Raw genomic sequence first — 16,159 nt, forward strand, 5'->3', positions numbered from 1 at the left:
CTTGCAAGCCCAAATTATTTTTTCCCCGGTGTACAGTAACATTTCAATAAAGCCTTGTAAATCAGAGCACATTTTTCACTGCAACCATTCAGAGAACCTTCTATAAAAATTGGTAGGCTCTGCATAGTTCTTGAAGAGAGAAATTATTCGTCATCAGAAGCAGACAGTCCAGACTTTGTTTCTCAGTGAGAAAGTCCTGTGTTTAAGGCTGTGATCAACCAGTGACTTGTAGGCAAGTTTCCATTTTATATGGTATTTTAATGCATAGACCACGTCTACATATTCCAGAAATGGAGCTACAGATTACAGAATCAAAGAACCTTTGAGGTTGGAAGAGACCTCCAGGGATCATCAAGTCCAATCCCCCTGCCAAGGCAGGATACCCTAGGGTAGTTCATACAGGACTGCATCCAGGTGGGTTTCGAAAGTCTCCAGAGAAGGAGACTCCACAACCTCTCTGGGCAGCCTGTTCCAGTGCTTTGTCACTTTCACTGTGAAGAAGTTTTTCCTCATGATGAGGTGAAACCTTCTGTGTTCCAAGTTGTAGCCACTGCTCCTTGTCTTAGTGCTGCAATTGAAAGAATCATAATTCAAATCTCTGCAGAATGCTCTACAAATCAAGTCTAAATTATTTCTATCAAACTGCAGTGAGAGTAAGTTGCAGGTCCAGACCCTTTATCACAACAATATCTTCTATATTTTGGAGCTGTGATGAATTGAAAGAATATTTCCAATTCTGCCCACTCAGTACCCTACATCATCTCAGGCAAGAAAGTCAGTTTCATTTTACCTTTGTTCCTGTAAAATATGGGGGTAGTAAAACTTAACTGTCACAGTTGAGTGATTCCAAACAGATCTGTGCATCTGTATTAAAATCTCATAAATTTAAATACTTAACTGTTTTGAAAGATGGAAGTCCAAGTTCAAACAGATAATTATTCCAGACTTATTCAAGTAAGGGTAGCTTTCTATGGAAATAAGTTGGGTTTGAGTAGACAAAAAAAAAAGGAATCTGAATGTGAAAAAGGTTTTTCAGTAAAGTAAGAAGAAACCTCAGATACAATATTGATCTCTAAAAGAAATAACTCACTTAAAATCATCAAGATTTCCAATGGTTCTGTACAATAACATGCTATTTCTCAAAAACAACCCAACCTTATATTGAGGATGGATTACTTACCCACCTTTTCATATTTGGCCCACAAATGTTGTGTGCTGTCCCTGCACTTGGACTGTTCTCTATTATGCATTCTAGTTCCTAACCATCTAATTAGGTTGTTTTCCATTCATCCTACTTCTAATCTATCATCTGCTACATACAGAGCAGCCTATCAGAGAATGGTTTAGTTTGAAAGTAAGCATTAAATGTAGTGTAGTTAGTTTAATCTCATTGCAGTGAATGTCTTTAAGTTGATCAGGTTGCTCAGAGCCCTGTCCAACCTGTCGTGGAATGTTTCCAGAGATGGGACATCTGCCACCTCTCTGAGCAATCTGAGACAGTGTTTCACACCCTACAATTTTCTTCCCTATTTCCATTCTAAAACTACTCTATTTTAGCTTAAAACCATTGATCCTTGGCCTGTTGAATCAGATTCTGCTACAACATCTGTTTCCAGCTTTCTTACAAACCTCCTTTAAGCTCTAAAGCAATGCAATAAGGTCCCTCCCCAAGCAGTTTCTTCTCCAGGCTAAACCCCAAGTCTCTCAGCCTGTCTTCACAGGAGAAATGGATTGATTTACAGCACATGGGCATGGACTGCAAAACGCAGTGTTCTAGAAGCGCGGCCCTTTTTGTGTAGTCACAAAGTAATGAAACATTATTGCTATCATAGGATTATTAAATTCATACCAAAATTGCTTAGTTGTACCTTCTTAACTCTCTTGGTACTGCTGTGTAATTGAAGTATTATGATTTTATTTTTAAAGGTTTTGCTAGTGTGCCTGAAATTTTAACTGAAAATTCAACAAATTCTTTTTAACTTTAAGAATAAATATACATGGGGAGATTTCTTTGAAGGAAATAGTTTCAATATGCCTCACCATGTTAGATAGTAGAGGAAGGGCTAGCTGACCTGGGGTTTGTGGTAAATCTACACCATAGAGAGAGCTTTTATGAAAAGTGATAGTCTTTGACATCTCAATTTTTGGTTCTGGTTTGTTGGGACTTTTTTTTGCCTTCAACTGAAAATGTTTGCAGTATAGGCCATTTTAATGAGGTCCCCTGTTAGCTTTTGAACTCCTGCGTCCTTTCATATGTGTGCCGGCCTTTAATATAAAAAGCAGACCACACATTTCTGTGCTGCTGGATTTTCATGAGCTGAGAGCCATCACAACAGTATTTAATGCGCTCATTTTTTGTGTTTGTGTCTGTGTCTGGATTTATACCTGCTGAAGATTAAGTTGCTGTTCTCCACCAGTCCTCCTCTACTAGAGGTAGAATTTGTAAGACAAAAAAGTTGAGAGAAATGTTCAGGTTGCTTTTCAAATTGCTGAGGAAGTTCAACACTGGGGGGGGAAATTGCAATTACAAAGGTTCTTCAATTTCCTAATTCCTGTGCAGTTTGACATTGTTATTCTTCACATTGATCCACACATTTTGTTTCAGGGTCTATTCCCACCACACTACATGACCTTCATTTTACAGTTTCATTTGTTCCTCTTCACTGGTATAAATACCCTTCCTTGCACTTCCTTCACTCAGTTTACCAAGGTAATTTTGGTGCTGAAAGAAAGATATGATTCAAATGAACTTGAACTCTATTTCCTTGCAAATTGTGTGTGATGTTAATGGATCAGAGTAGGAAAAATTGAGACAATGAAGATTCTTCTTTCAGAACTGGAGGAAGGACCAAGTAAGATGAGAAGAGTATCACATTGTTGATAAGGTACAATGCATAACACTGAGAAGATGTATGCACTACGTTAGAACCCTGAAAACATTCTACCAAAAGCAGTTGGATGTCACAGAGCCTTTTAATGACATCTATGCAAACAGGAAAAATTATCCCTCTGGACTATAAATTTACCATAAAAGTTGATGATTTAAAACACTAGTTAAGAAGAACACTACTGCTACCTACCCCTGCATGCACTACTTAAGTCTGAGCCTGGATGGAGAGCCCACAAAACTCTTTCTTTCATTAAGAGGACTGTACAACAGTAAAAAAATTGTCATGCAGTCAGAAATAGTCCAAGTAAGACCAAACTATGCCAGTATAATGCTGCATTTATAATAATTCACTCAATGGTCTATCAAATCTACATGGTACATTTTTTTATATCAAGTAATAGGACAAGAGAAAATGGCCTCAAGGTGTGCTCAAGGTTTATAATGGATATTAGGAACAATTTCTTCACTGGCAGGGTTCTTAAGCATTGGAACAGACTGCCTAGGGAAATGCAGGAATCATTATTCATGTAGATATTTAAGAGGTATGTAGATGTGGTCCCAAGGGACATGGTTCAGTGATGACTTGGTAGTCTAAGTTATGGATTGCATGTGATGACCTTAAAGGTGTCTTCCAACCATAGTGATTCTGTGATTCCATGTTTCTTTGATTCTGTGATTATAAACTGATGAAGATGAGCTACTGACAATTCACCATTAACTTTACAGCTGAAACTTCTTAATACACTAGTGCTAAAACTCCTTCAAAGTACTGTAATTTCTAAACTTCAGATATCTGCAAGTTTAGTTTCTAGATTTTTTTTTTTTTTAATGGGAAAATGCTCTTCATGCTTATTGGTACTAATAATCTTTACCAAAGGCTTTGGATACTGGTGGTTCTTTGAGTAAAGAACTGAAATAAGTTTCTATTTCCTGTCTGCTGTGCTCTACAAGATATTTTTTTTTCCTTCTCACTATTCTGTTTCTGACAGATTCAAGCACTGAAAGAGTGTAGAGGAGGTAATGGGGCATAGCCCAAGTCTGGGATGAAAAGTAACAAATCAGAAAAGAATATTGCTTGAAGTCAGCTTCTGTCGTGCTCATTTTTCCTGGATGTGTAAGGAAAGCTGACAGGCAGAATTTCTTGCCTCACAGATCACTGAGTGAACCTTGATGAGATGGACATGTGAAGAAACAGACACAAAACAAACTTTAATGATTGGTTTACCACATTTTATCTGAGCTAACATGAAAGGTACACAATAGCTTTAGGGTAGGTAAATAACATTTCATACAGCATTCTTCAACTAAGCAGATTCTGAAGGATAACAGAGTGACTTAGTAAAGAAGCAATAACACAATGATATTTTATGCCCGGTTACAGGTCCAAAACTGTCACTGATACATGTTAGAGTAGCTCCTGATTACCTACCTTGCAGATTACCTACCTTCCCTCATTCCTTAGTAAAAAAATAGCAGGTTCTCTCTGTTATTCAGTATCATTAGCAACAGCTGAATGAAGCTGGAAAACAAATTACTTTCTTACCTCCTGTGGCAATCCTTTGAGAACAGAACTGTGGCAAAGAAGAAAAGTATGACAACTTGTACACCACCTTCTTTGCTTTACACAAAAATCAGGAGGGATGTCAAGAATAGCTCCCTCCCTGTGCAGTAGAAGTGTGTAGGAGCACTGTGTGTGTATGTGGAGGAAGATGTGAGAAGGTTTCAGAAGATAATTACAGACAAGATTTTTTTTATTATTACTATAGAATAAATAATAGACATATTACTAAGAAAAAAAATCGTCTTTCAAACAGTGACTTTTTTGTTCATGTTTGAGTTAATTATGCACTTTACATGCATAGGCATTTTAATTTCAAAGTTGCTGCCTAGTAAAATAGCCCATGAAGCAGTATCAAGAGCTGTGTGAAGCACTGAAATGTGTGTGTTGATTTTGAGTAGTATAAATCAAACTCTAGCTTTTGGAAAGCTATTTTATTAATAGAAAACTGGAACTTAGAGAGTTATAACTGTTACAATTAATTATGAATTATCATTGCACTGTAAAAGCTTGAGTCACATAGATCTGTTGCACATGCTTAGCTTTAATCCCCTGATGCCAATGAGACTACTCAAATGCTTAATGTGAAGCACGAACAGGGCAATAAATCAGTCTGGGGTTTTTAACATACCAAACCCACAAGGGTGTTTCACCAAAAACAGTTGAATATAAAGCAAAGCTGATTTCCAGTACTCTAGCTTACATGAATCACAGAATCACCTAGATTGCAAAAGACCTTTAAGATATAAAACTATTTTTTTCTATATTTAGGCATCAAGTCATGGATTGTTTATCCAAAAATCACAAAATGTTGAGTCATTTCTGTTGAGATTGGATAGCTTCTTCAGTATGTGATTTATCATACAGCTTTATTACACAGCTTAATGCTTAGGCACTTTTACATTCTAAACACATCACAGACCTGTTCCAAAAGAACTGAACAAATATTTTCTTAAATAAAGGAATTTGTTCCATGGTGTTGCATTAATCTGCAACATGGCGTGCTTCAGAGTACTCCAAATTCCTTTCTTCTCCCCACCCCCATCCCCGAGGGTTTGAGTGGGGAGAAGAAGGTGTGAAAACTGCTTCCCACCCCCTCGCCCTTGCAGGCTTGAAGGTGCCTTTCCACACATGTGCATACCCATGTGGGAGCCCATGCTGGAGTTGGGCTGGTGGTTGGCTGTGTTTTTGCACCCAGTATAAAATGGCAAATGGACACTGTCTAGAAAAGGATAAATAGAGCAAGGGAGAAGGTGAGTGGGTTTCTGCCTTGACAGAGTTCCCGACAGCACAGGTTCCTGCCGTGACAGAATTCCTGTTTTGGACCGTCTCCACTTTTGGACAGCTCCTATCTTTTTACACAGCTCTCAGTTTTACACTGTCCCTGCTTTTGGGTGGTTCTGTCCACTTTTGCACCATTCTGTGCAAATTTGCAAGCTTGACAAGCCCTGGAGTCATGTTGAGGGAGCTGTCTGTAGCACCTGGACCTGGCTACTCTCAGACCATATCAGCAGCCAACTTCCTGGCTGCCTTCCACATTGGGGGACTGTGATGGTTTGGGTGTTCCCTGCCCCCTCCCCCCCACTTTGGAAATCACCCAGACTAGACTCAGCTGGCTCTAGAAATTGAATGAAGCTTATATTTGCAGCTAGCACAATATACAAGCAGATATTTACAGTATATACAGTTATAGACAGAAATACACAAGGTAAAAGGTAATACAGAAACACAGCAGCCCTTCCAGAAACCTGAATCCACAGGAGGGGCTCCCAACCACCCCTTCGCCTTCTCCCTACCCCTTTCAACCTTACTCCAGTCCCAAGGAAGAATGGAGGTTTGTCCAGGGGGTTAGGAAGCAAAGTAGATTAGTCAAAGAGGCTAGAGAGAAGAGCGCCTTATCTATGTTTTGATTTTTATTCTTAGACATCCCAGCAAGCCTATGAGTGAAGTAGACATCACCATTGTTTTCCTTTCACAGCCTGTAATCTAGTTCTTCTCACTAAAACATTCTAACCAGCTTCAAACTAGCACAGGGACCCTATCAGTTTGGCTCTTCCCTGCTGCTGAGGCAGTGTCACTTTCACCAATCCCTGTCTTGTGGAAGCTGTGTCTTGAGATGTTTCTGAGTTTGGCAGCTTTGCCACTCACCTTGGGCTCCTGCCGTGTGGATCCAGACTAGTGGATATTGCTTGCAGCTCAGAAGGCAGCCGAGCCACAGAGGAATCTAGCAAGGGATCATCTCCAGTTTCCTATCTCAACTCTGTCAGTTGAGCCTGCTGTGCCCTTAATTCTCTGCTTGGTCTGATTGATAGTGGGGTGAACCTGCATTTGCACCTTAGCCTTTCCCATTTCCTGACTTCCTAAATCTCTACATTTATCCATAACTTCCTTTTAAATAATTTCTGATCGAATTAGGATCTGTAAGTAAACCTAAACTAGTTTTGTATATAGTTTGGGGGCAGGGTTTTCAAGAAAATAAAATAATTCTATTTTTATAATTCCTGACTCAGCCACCTCTAACCAAGGCTAAAGCAATCTGTCTCACTGCCATAACATGTAAGAGGGAAAAAACTTGTTGGGTAAGTTATTTTGCTTTGGAGTGTTGTGGAGGCAGGAATTAATGTGTGGCCGAGTTGGGAATTTTATACAAAAATAGAGTTATTTTATTTTCCCAAAACCTGCCCCCAAAACTATATATACAAAGATTGATTTAGTTTAATTAGCAGATTCAGTCGCATGAGAATTATCTACAGGGATACCATCGATAATCTGACTATTGTGGAAGTCAGAAGTTGGAAAAGGCTTTAGCTATTAAATTATAGCGGTTTTCTTACTAATAAAGCGGAGCTGAGCCAAAATAACTCAGGATCAGGCTGACTTCCTGGCGAGGCCTGTCTCTGTCTTCCCTTTTCAGCAGCTGCTGAAGAGTCGTTAAGAGGTATTCAGCTCTTACAAAAGGTGTCAATAGGTGAAGCAGTCTTTGAAGATCTCTCTGCATCCAAGGCGAGGCGAGAGTGAGGGAACTCTCAGGTTCATGCAGTAACTAACTCCAAGTGGGACAAACTCCAAGGCAGGAACCCCCAAAGGTGGGAACCCCAAATATTTATACCCTCGCTAGACAAAGGGCAGAGTTACCACACCTTAGGCGCGAAAGCCACAGCCAATCCCAGCTTGATTCCAGCGCGGGCACTGCACGGGGCACTCCTCGTGTGGGCAGGACCCCTTTGCTCACCCCCTCCACGGCTGCAGGGCAGGTGAGGGGGGGGGGAACCAGGCGGCTTTCCCTCTCCCCCGAAGTCACGGCAGGAGAGGAATTTAGGGGTATACAGGACTCCAGGACATGGAGAAGTGTGGGACCTGAGAGACAGGTCCCACATAGGAAAGTGTTGAAATCTCCCCCAGTCTCTATTGCTTGAAAGAATGGAATAAAAAAAGTGTTCAGGAGGCTTATTTAGTAGAAATTCTTTATTTGAATCATATATGCAGTGCTGCAGTATGATGTAGAATACTCCACTGTCTGATTCCATTGGGTGGCCTGGATGTAATGTCAGGGTAATATTAGCCCTATCCTTTTTTATATCAAGGCCATTAATATTTCCAGATTGTTCATGAGTTCTAAAACTACTTAAATCAGGTGCATTAAAAATGTGTTCTCACTATGCACTTTCTTCCTGAGAGCATATTCCAAACAAACTCATAAACTGCGGAGAGTAAACCTTTCAAAGCTGCTCAGCTCACAGCCTTTCCATTAGTGATACTGTCAACTATATAAAATGAAAGCCACAGAAATCCTTTCTCTTGCTGTATCAGGTGTCAGATATTGTCCTGCTAGTTAATCTCTGAAAGTAAGAGGGAAGCTTAATAAAACTATAGCTAGAAGCCTTTGACATGAATCCTACTTTTACCTCTGGATTATAATGTAATCCCATTATGGTCTTTCAATATCCTTTATCTAACATGAAAAGTGATGTCTTAAAAGCCTTCTTATTTTTGAATGGCAGTATGCATGATTTTTTTCTTCTATTGTGAGGGAATGCAATTTATCTCTAAATATGTTGAAATGTAGGAGTCACTGAATGCAGATCTTATTAAACCTTTTTAGTCCTCTGTTTGGTAAACATTGTCATTGTCAAACAAGTATGGTCATCACTCCTTGAAGACAGTCTCTTTGTTTCTGGCAGCACACACTCAGTTTTGAGTGGTGACTGGCTGAGTAAAAGGTTGGCCAATAATCTGACTGGCTCAGGGTGCAGTCATCTTGGGTGATGCTTACATATCTGCATTGCCCCTTTCTGTTTTGCTGTTTGAGAACTCTCTCTTTTCCTCTGTATTTTTTTGCATGAATAGATCAACTGTGATATTTTCCTAGCATTTTCCATCAAACAAATTTTAACAAATCCTTAGGGAAAGACATAGTGATATAATGAACAATAATCTCAGGCATTATTAATTTTCTGTACATTTTTGTACTAAAATCCTTTAATGCTAGTCATGAGCAGGAAAATGGAATCAATATTGCCCTTTACTATTTGTCTTGTCTCATCAGGCAAGGGTAAAAGGATGGTATAAAAGGATGATGCAAGAAAAGCTTGGAAGTGATAGCTTTTCTCTACAATTAATAGATGAGGATTTGGCCTTTACTTCATTTGCCACATTCTTGGATGCACTGTAGAGAACTCAATGGTTATATGAATCAAAAAGTCAAGTACATGTTTCAAGTCATTGCTATGTAGGTATTTTATATTTCTGCAGTCTTACACCATTTTACTCCATGTTCACATGATGAGAACAAAATACAAAGGTGTTTTCAAACTAATACTAGGAAAGAGAAATCAGCTTTTGAGAATTGCAATGACTTGTACCTGCCTCTGCCTGAACTAAGACCCAAATCTCAATTATCTGATATTATCCAGCCTCATCAACACTAACTTGTCAGAAAACTGCTAGACTCCTTCTTCTGCAAGGTTTTTTTAGGGATTAGAGCTACTGAGGACATATTTTTTTCCTGCTTTCCAGTTAGAAACAAAACATTTTTAAGAACAAAGACAAAATATCTATCATGAGAGTTCTTTAACCCATGAAATGTTCAAGGAAAACTTAACAAGATTCAAAGTTGTTTCATTTGTTTTGTTTTGTTTTTACGAATCAATGAATGATCTTTGAAAGACAGCAGAGGCCATGTCACAAAAATACTGTCAAGTGTTCAGAGTATTTACCAAAAAAAGAAATAAAAGGGGACTTAATGAAAATATTAATAAGTATATGACCTTTCTTGGTAAAGAATCATAGAATCAGCCAGTTTGGAAGAGGATCATCCAGTCCAATCTATCACCCAGTCCTGTCCAATCATCTAGACTATGGCACTCAGTGCCTCATGGTACAGCTGCTATGCAGAATATATTGGGATATTTTTTCTTTATGTTTATGACATTAGAATTAAAAAGAAAAGAAACAATACCTGTATATTGCAATTAACATACACATACACAAAGAAAAAAAATAAAAGAAGTTGGATGGTTGGTAAGAACTAGCTAAATGAAAGATATCTTATGTTCAAAGCCCAGAAAGGGGATATATAAGGAACACACTACTACTAAAGGCAGTTTAGACTCAGGCAGTCTGAGAGAAATGCTAACCTTTTCCAATTAATCCAGAACAAGCATACCTCTGCCCTCAAATATCTAATTCCTCAAGGATACCTCATGTCTGCTAAAAAAAATGAGTTCCTGGACTTACAGTTATTGCCTCTGTACTTTGACCTTCAATTTGGCTGCAGACACCTAAGTACACTTGTAAAATGCTCCATCCAGATTTGAGCAGAGGCTAGAAAATTACCTAGCAGCATTTGTGCTACAGGATGTGAAACAGAATGTGTGCAAATAATATATTCTTCATATGCACAACACTGATTTCAGTGATGACTACCTTATTACACAGGCTTTATTTGTTTTATGTTGCCTGTCAGCCTGCAGCAACAGAAGTTGGTGTAGATATATCACAGTTTAGTCAAGCAAAACAATTATCCTTTGCTTTTTCAATCGAGTGAAGGTACAATAAGCTTTGGAGGAATTGATAATGAGCTTTGAAAAGGTTTTAGTTTTGTTGTGATTTATTGCATTGGTCTTATGTTCTCTAGAAAGGGCTTTCATCCTTTGCTATGGCCCTGACTTTGAAGCATAGATATATACCCTCCCTCTGCTCACAGAGAGCAGGCACTGAAAAAGATGAGGGAAGAAAAAGGCAAAAAAGAAGGAAGAGAGTTAAGAAGTCCCTGTAATTCCTTGCATTTCATCTCAGGAAGGCAAGGAAATAAATAGGAAAATTGAATTACCTCAGTTGTTTTGCCTTCTGCCTTGGTAAGCTGCAAAAATCTGCATAGCTCCAGCTACCATCCTTTACAGGAGCTGAAACCAGTCTGTGTACTACTTGAGCTGCTACTTTTGTGTGCTACTTTTCCATCCTAAGAGCAAAAGAGTCAGAACTGGGCTTTCAGAGAACATACCATAAAAATTCTGCATGCCTGAGATGAAGGGAAGGAGAGAAGGTGAATGGGGTGAACAAAAAAAAAAGAAATTCATCAGACTAGATATATTCCAGGCCTGTGCATGAGCTTGGAAGGTGAAACCAATGCCAATGTCACATTCCATGGTTTTCATTGGATATTAGGAAAGATTGCTCTACTGAAAGAGTGGCCAAACATTGAAATAGGTTGCTCAGTGAGGTGGTGGAGTCACCCTCCCTGGAGAAGTTCAAGAAATATGGCACAATGGGAGATGGTTTAATACCTATGGTGGTCTTACGTTGTAGACTGGACTTGATGATCTTAGAGGTCTCTTCCAACAGCAACAATTCCATGATTCTATAACACACACATCTCTACACCTAAACATTCAAGAAAAAAAAAAACCAAAAAATCACACACACAGAAATAGAGAAAAAGATAAATCAGCCAAAGAATTCAAATATAACGGTAACTCCTTTGACTCATGTAATTATTTCCAGTGTCAAATGTTAATCAAGTGAAAAACTTCTATTTGAAGTGGTTCCATTTTTTTATTGCTCCTGTTGCTGTAGTATAACTTCTCCTAGTAATTGTAACTTTCCACTCATTTTTGTACTCTTACAAGAGCAGAACAAAATAACCATCAGACGAGAGTGTGTCATGGAATCATTGTCAGTGTGGTGTAACTGGTTACTTCATAAAATATCTTAGATTGCGTCTGCTGAGAATTACTCCTGCTTATATATCTGCAAATAGTAGAAAATGCACATCTAATATCAGGTAATTACCTTTGAGTGGATGATTGAACTAATCCTACTGTCTTCTGAGTTTCCAATTAAAAAAAATAGGCTTACCATGTCCTCAAGATACTACTGCTGAAAATATGGCTCATTGGAGGGTCTATAAAATATGACCTATTAAAGATAGTGAAACAGTTGGGTTCCTATACTCCAGAGAAGGCTGAAAGGACTTTTGTTAACAACCTTCAAACACATGAAAAGTTTCTGCAAAGATGAAAGTATTAAACTACTTCCCTGTGGTTTTTTGAGATATCATAAACAGTAATTAGATAAATTGCAGCAGGGGAGATTTAGCTTTGATGTTGGACACAACAGTTTAATGATATTCAGATAGTGAAATACATCACAAAAGGAAGCAGTAGAGTCTTCATCAGTGAATATTTTTAAAAACTGGTCTCTCACATATCAGGAAACATTTTGTTATGTTTGACAGCTGGTCAAAAATCAACTGTGTAATTGAAAATTTACACAGGCAGAGATCAGCTGAGTGGATTTTTTTAGGTTTTAAAAACTGGAATAGTTTGGACCAATAACAAGAACTCTGGTGGGATCCAACAACATTCCTGTCTTAGTCTGAGGTAGTTAGATCATCAAAATTATTCTTCTACTTCTACCTTTTGAGATCCAGGCTGTGCTTATGTGCTACTTTGAAGCTAGCTAGAATGTTTTAGTGAGAAGAACTAGATTACAGACTGTGAAAGAGAAACAAGAGTGATGTCTACTTTACTCATAGGCTTGCTGAGATGTATAAGAACAAGAATCCAAACATAGATAAAGGAGTTGCTCTGAGCTCTGGGCTTCATTTCTTTCTCTAACCTAACCTGCTGTTTCTCTGATTAATCCACCTGCTTCCTAACTCCCCTGGCCAACCCTCCAATCTTCCTTGGGCACAAGGCAACGTCTGGGGTAAGGTAGAGAGGGGTGGGAGAAGGTGGAAGAGTGGTTGGGAGCCCCTCCTGGGGACTCAGGTTTCTGGGAGGGCTGTTGTGTTTCTGTATTACCTTTTACCTTTTATATTTCTTTAACTCTATCTACTGTAAATATCTGCTTGCATACTGTGCTAGCTGTAAATATAAGCTTCATTCAAATTTCCAGAGCTGGTTGAGTCTAGTGTGGGGATTTTCCAAAGCTGGGGGGGGGGGGCGGGATAACACCCAAACTGTCACAGCTTAGAATTTAGAGCTATGTGCCGATGTCTTGACACATCTATGACTATGTGAGAGGTTGTCTGTGGCTGGATACTTGGCTGGGGCTTTTTGCCCCACACATAAAGATGCAGAATTATGTGGATGATACTTGGTCACTTTTTGCTCTAAAATTTATCAGGATGCACATAGAGGCTGCATTTTAGCATGAAAAAAATGTCTGGTTCCTGCAGGCTTGAAATGTTTGATACAAAACAAAGTATAAATTTCTTTTTCCTTTTTTTTAAACTGGGAATCAGTTTACTTTTATCTTTAAAATGGGAAAATCATTGTATGCAGAGATAAATTAATATAATACATTGCAAAAATACTGCATTCAGCAAAGAATTTGATATGATTCTGCTTTTTCCTGCTCTCTCTTTACTCTGATTTTTCCTAGCTTCTCTCTGTTAAGACTGTTTTCCTTGGAGAATACACCCATGCTCTTATATGCTTCTAGATACATGTAACAGCAATTTCTGTTTTGAATGGCAATGGCATAATTCTGGTTTTCTTGAGGAAGCTGGATCAAAACTTCCTTGTGTTATGTGATGAGGTGCACTGGAATCATTGTTTTCATATATTGCCCATTTGATTTCAAGCTGCTTTTGCAAAAAAAAGACTGATATTTAATGGAGACTCTGCAAGAAGTTAGTACCCTCAATAGTACAATGTTCTTTATTTTGCATGTTAATATTATTTGTTTATTGAAGTTTATGAAGTCTAAACTGAAGAGATCGTGTTAAGTTCTGAAATATATGTTCCATCACATATCTGATAGATTCCAGTATCTGAGTAATACAAGAAAAAAAAGTCTTTTCTCAAGATATACTACACTTCATCTGCAATATGAAACAGAAATCTGAGTTAGGTGTTTTCTTTGTTTGATGCACTTCTTTACAGAGCTCATCTTACTCAAGAGTGGTTCTAGGAGCAGTCTTGACACTGATAACTAAGTAAAGAGAAAGGAAGCACCATTATCCTGCTTCACAAAGCAGCTGCTGGGTTGTTTGTCTTTCCTAGTTCTTTTAGTGATGTAAATTTGTCTCTTCAGTTCTTGAAACAATTTTGTCTACTTTCCCTCAGTTTTTGGACTTGCCTTGAGGTATTTCTGTACCTCAAAACTCCCTGAGTCACAGTCTTCAAAGATTTATCTGGATGCCTACTCTGTTTTGAGAAGCACCTCTGCAGTTCAAAGGAAATTCTCAGGTTTGCCTGGCAGGTAGTCTGAGTGACACATTAAAGATTTCTTAATGAACCATACAAGTGCACATTGTCCCTTTTATGGCAGTCATATATGCATTTGTGTGACTGCAATATGCAGGGCTAAGGACTCTTTACATCATCTTTTTTATCATAGGATGGAAGCAAAAAATAATCAAGGAATATAAAAAAGCAGTGGAACAGAAGAGTGGCAGAGCACAAGTGAGAATAAATTGATTTTATTGAGTCTAAATTCTCTGTTTGACAGATCCTCCATTAAACAGATGAGCACCTGATTCACCTTGCACCTAAAAACTTCACTCTCACTGTAAAAGAGATGCATTTAAACAGTAAATTTAAAACAAAACAGTAAATTTAATACTAAGCATTTGCAGAAGTCATATTCCTTCTGTGGACTCAAAATGTGAAGGCAGAAATTAGTGAAGCCAGGACAGCCAAAAGCACCTGTGAAAGAGCAAGCTTTTTTGTTGTTGTTGTTGTTGTTCTGGACACAGCTTAGGGAAGGAGGAAGGCTGCAGTAAAATTTGGCCACATCTTTCATCACTGACTTTCACACTGCAAAGTATCTCATCTCCTAAAGAAGTGAGACACTGACATAGCTTTCTATTTTCTGTGCCAGATAAAAAAAATCACCCAGGAAACCTCAGCCTGCCTATTTTATTTTGTGTTGTCAAAGGCTTTTAGTTTAATAGCAAATTCTGCTACGTGACTGCTTGAAATAACCATAGAACAGCAAGTATTGCTACACAGAAGATGAAGGACGCAGTCACAATGCAGCCACAGATCTGTTCCCTGCATTGTTTTCTCTGTCACATGTAGATACAAATACCTACTTACCTAATTTAGTCTCTATTATTTCACATAATTCTACATTCATTTCATTGCCTGTGACCTCTTCAATGGTTTTTTTTTCTGCCAGAGGATCTGTTTTGATTAATGTGTGGAACTGGTTCAGCATGCTCCTATATTATGTTAATCTATCAGCAGGCTCTTGTCAGACTAATGATGTTATAACTCAATGTTATAACAGCTGCTGACATCAATGTTTTCAGATAACTTGGTCCTTTTTTATATGATGATATTAAATTATTTTGTGTAGTAACTACCTAATCTAGCTATATGGACAAAGATGTAAAAGAAACACTGCACAAGCCTGTGTGTCTCCTGATATACATAGTGAAACATTTATTTCTCTCCAATTCCATACTGCAATTCCTGCAGAAAGGCAAGTTTCTTGGTTTTTTTAGAACACAAATCAGTTTTGATGACAGAATATGCTTCAAGGCTGCAGAGGAAAAGATTGGGGAAATACTCAACAGAGAATCCATGTTTTCACTTCAGTTTTTATAGCAATCATGAAAAGAAATGTATTTCACAAGCAAATCCTATGCTGCTTCACAAGGAAAAGATTTTTTTTCATTTTTTTTTCTCCCATTTTATGCTTCAAGAAAAAAAAACCTAAAGTAATTTTCCCACATCTCTTTCTTATAAGCTAGCACAGACATATTTGAAAGCAAACAATCTGTAACAAGTTAGAGGAGAAATAATGGTCTATGTTCATTCTTTTTCCCCCCTTCTCTCTTTGCTTCTTCACAATTTTGTCCAAATGTGAAATACAAATAAGAATCTATTTGAGTTTAGTAAACTTGACTGGACACAATATTTCTGAAGTCTGTTCCTAAAGACTGCCTCACATCAAACATCAATGCAAGCTGCTGTTTCTAACAAAGGTAGACAAGGCAATCTGCACACTACAATATCCTGACAGCAAGCATATATACAGGAATCCTGCAATAAAATGCTGAATTGTGGGTTTTCTTATTCTACCTGGAATTTAGGAGCTATAGAAACTGTTGTATTCCTGTTAGATTTGACCTCAAGTTATTTCTGTCCAAAAGAGAATTAGATAAGTTCTAGTAACCTCCACATGCAAATACAATGATTAATGTTTAGTTGTTGTGGGTTTTTTATGGTTCAGACATCAGTAACCTGATAATACAG

The 16,159-nt window shown here is 38.1% G+C and overlaps 1 long non-coding RNA gene across 1 annotated transcript in view; it reads left to right on the plus strand.

Annotated features, from left to right (window-relative positions):
• Positions 1 to 16,159, plus strand: part of LOC135181414 (uncharacterized) — a 182,316-nt gene that overhangs the window by 137,911 nt on the left and 28,246 nt on the right. The gene's annotated exons all lie outside the window — the stretch shown is intronic.

This window comes from Pogoniulus pusillus, chromosome 14, assembly GCF_015220805.1.
Source record: "Pogoniulus pusillus isolate bPogPus1 chromosome 14, bPogPus1.pri, whole genome shotgun sequence".
Classification (NCBI taxonomy): domain Eukaryota; kingdom Metazoa; phylum Chordata; class Aves; order Piciformes; family Lybiidae; genus Pogoniulus; species Pogoniulus pusillus.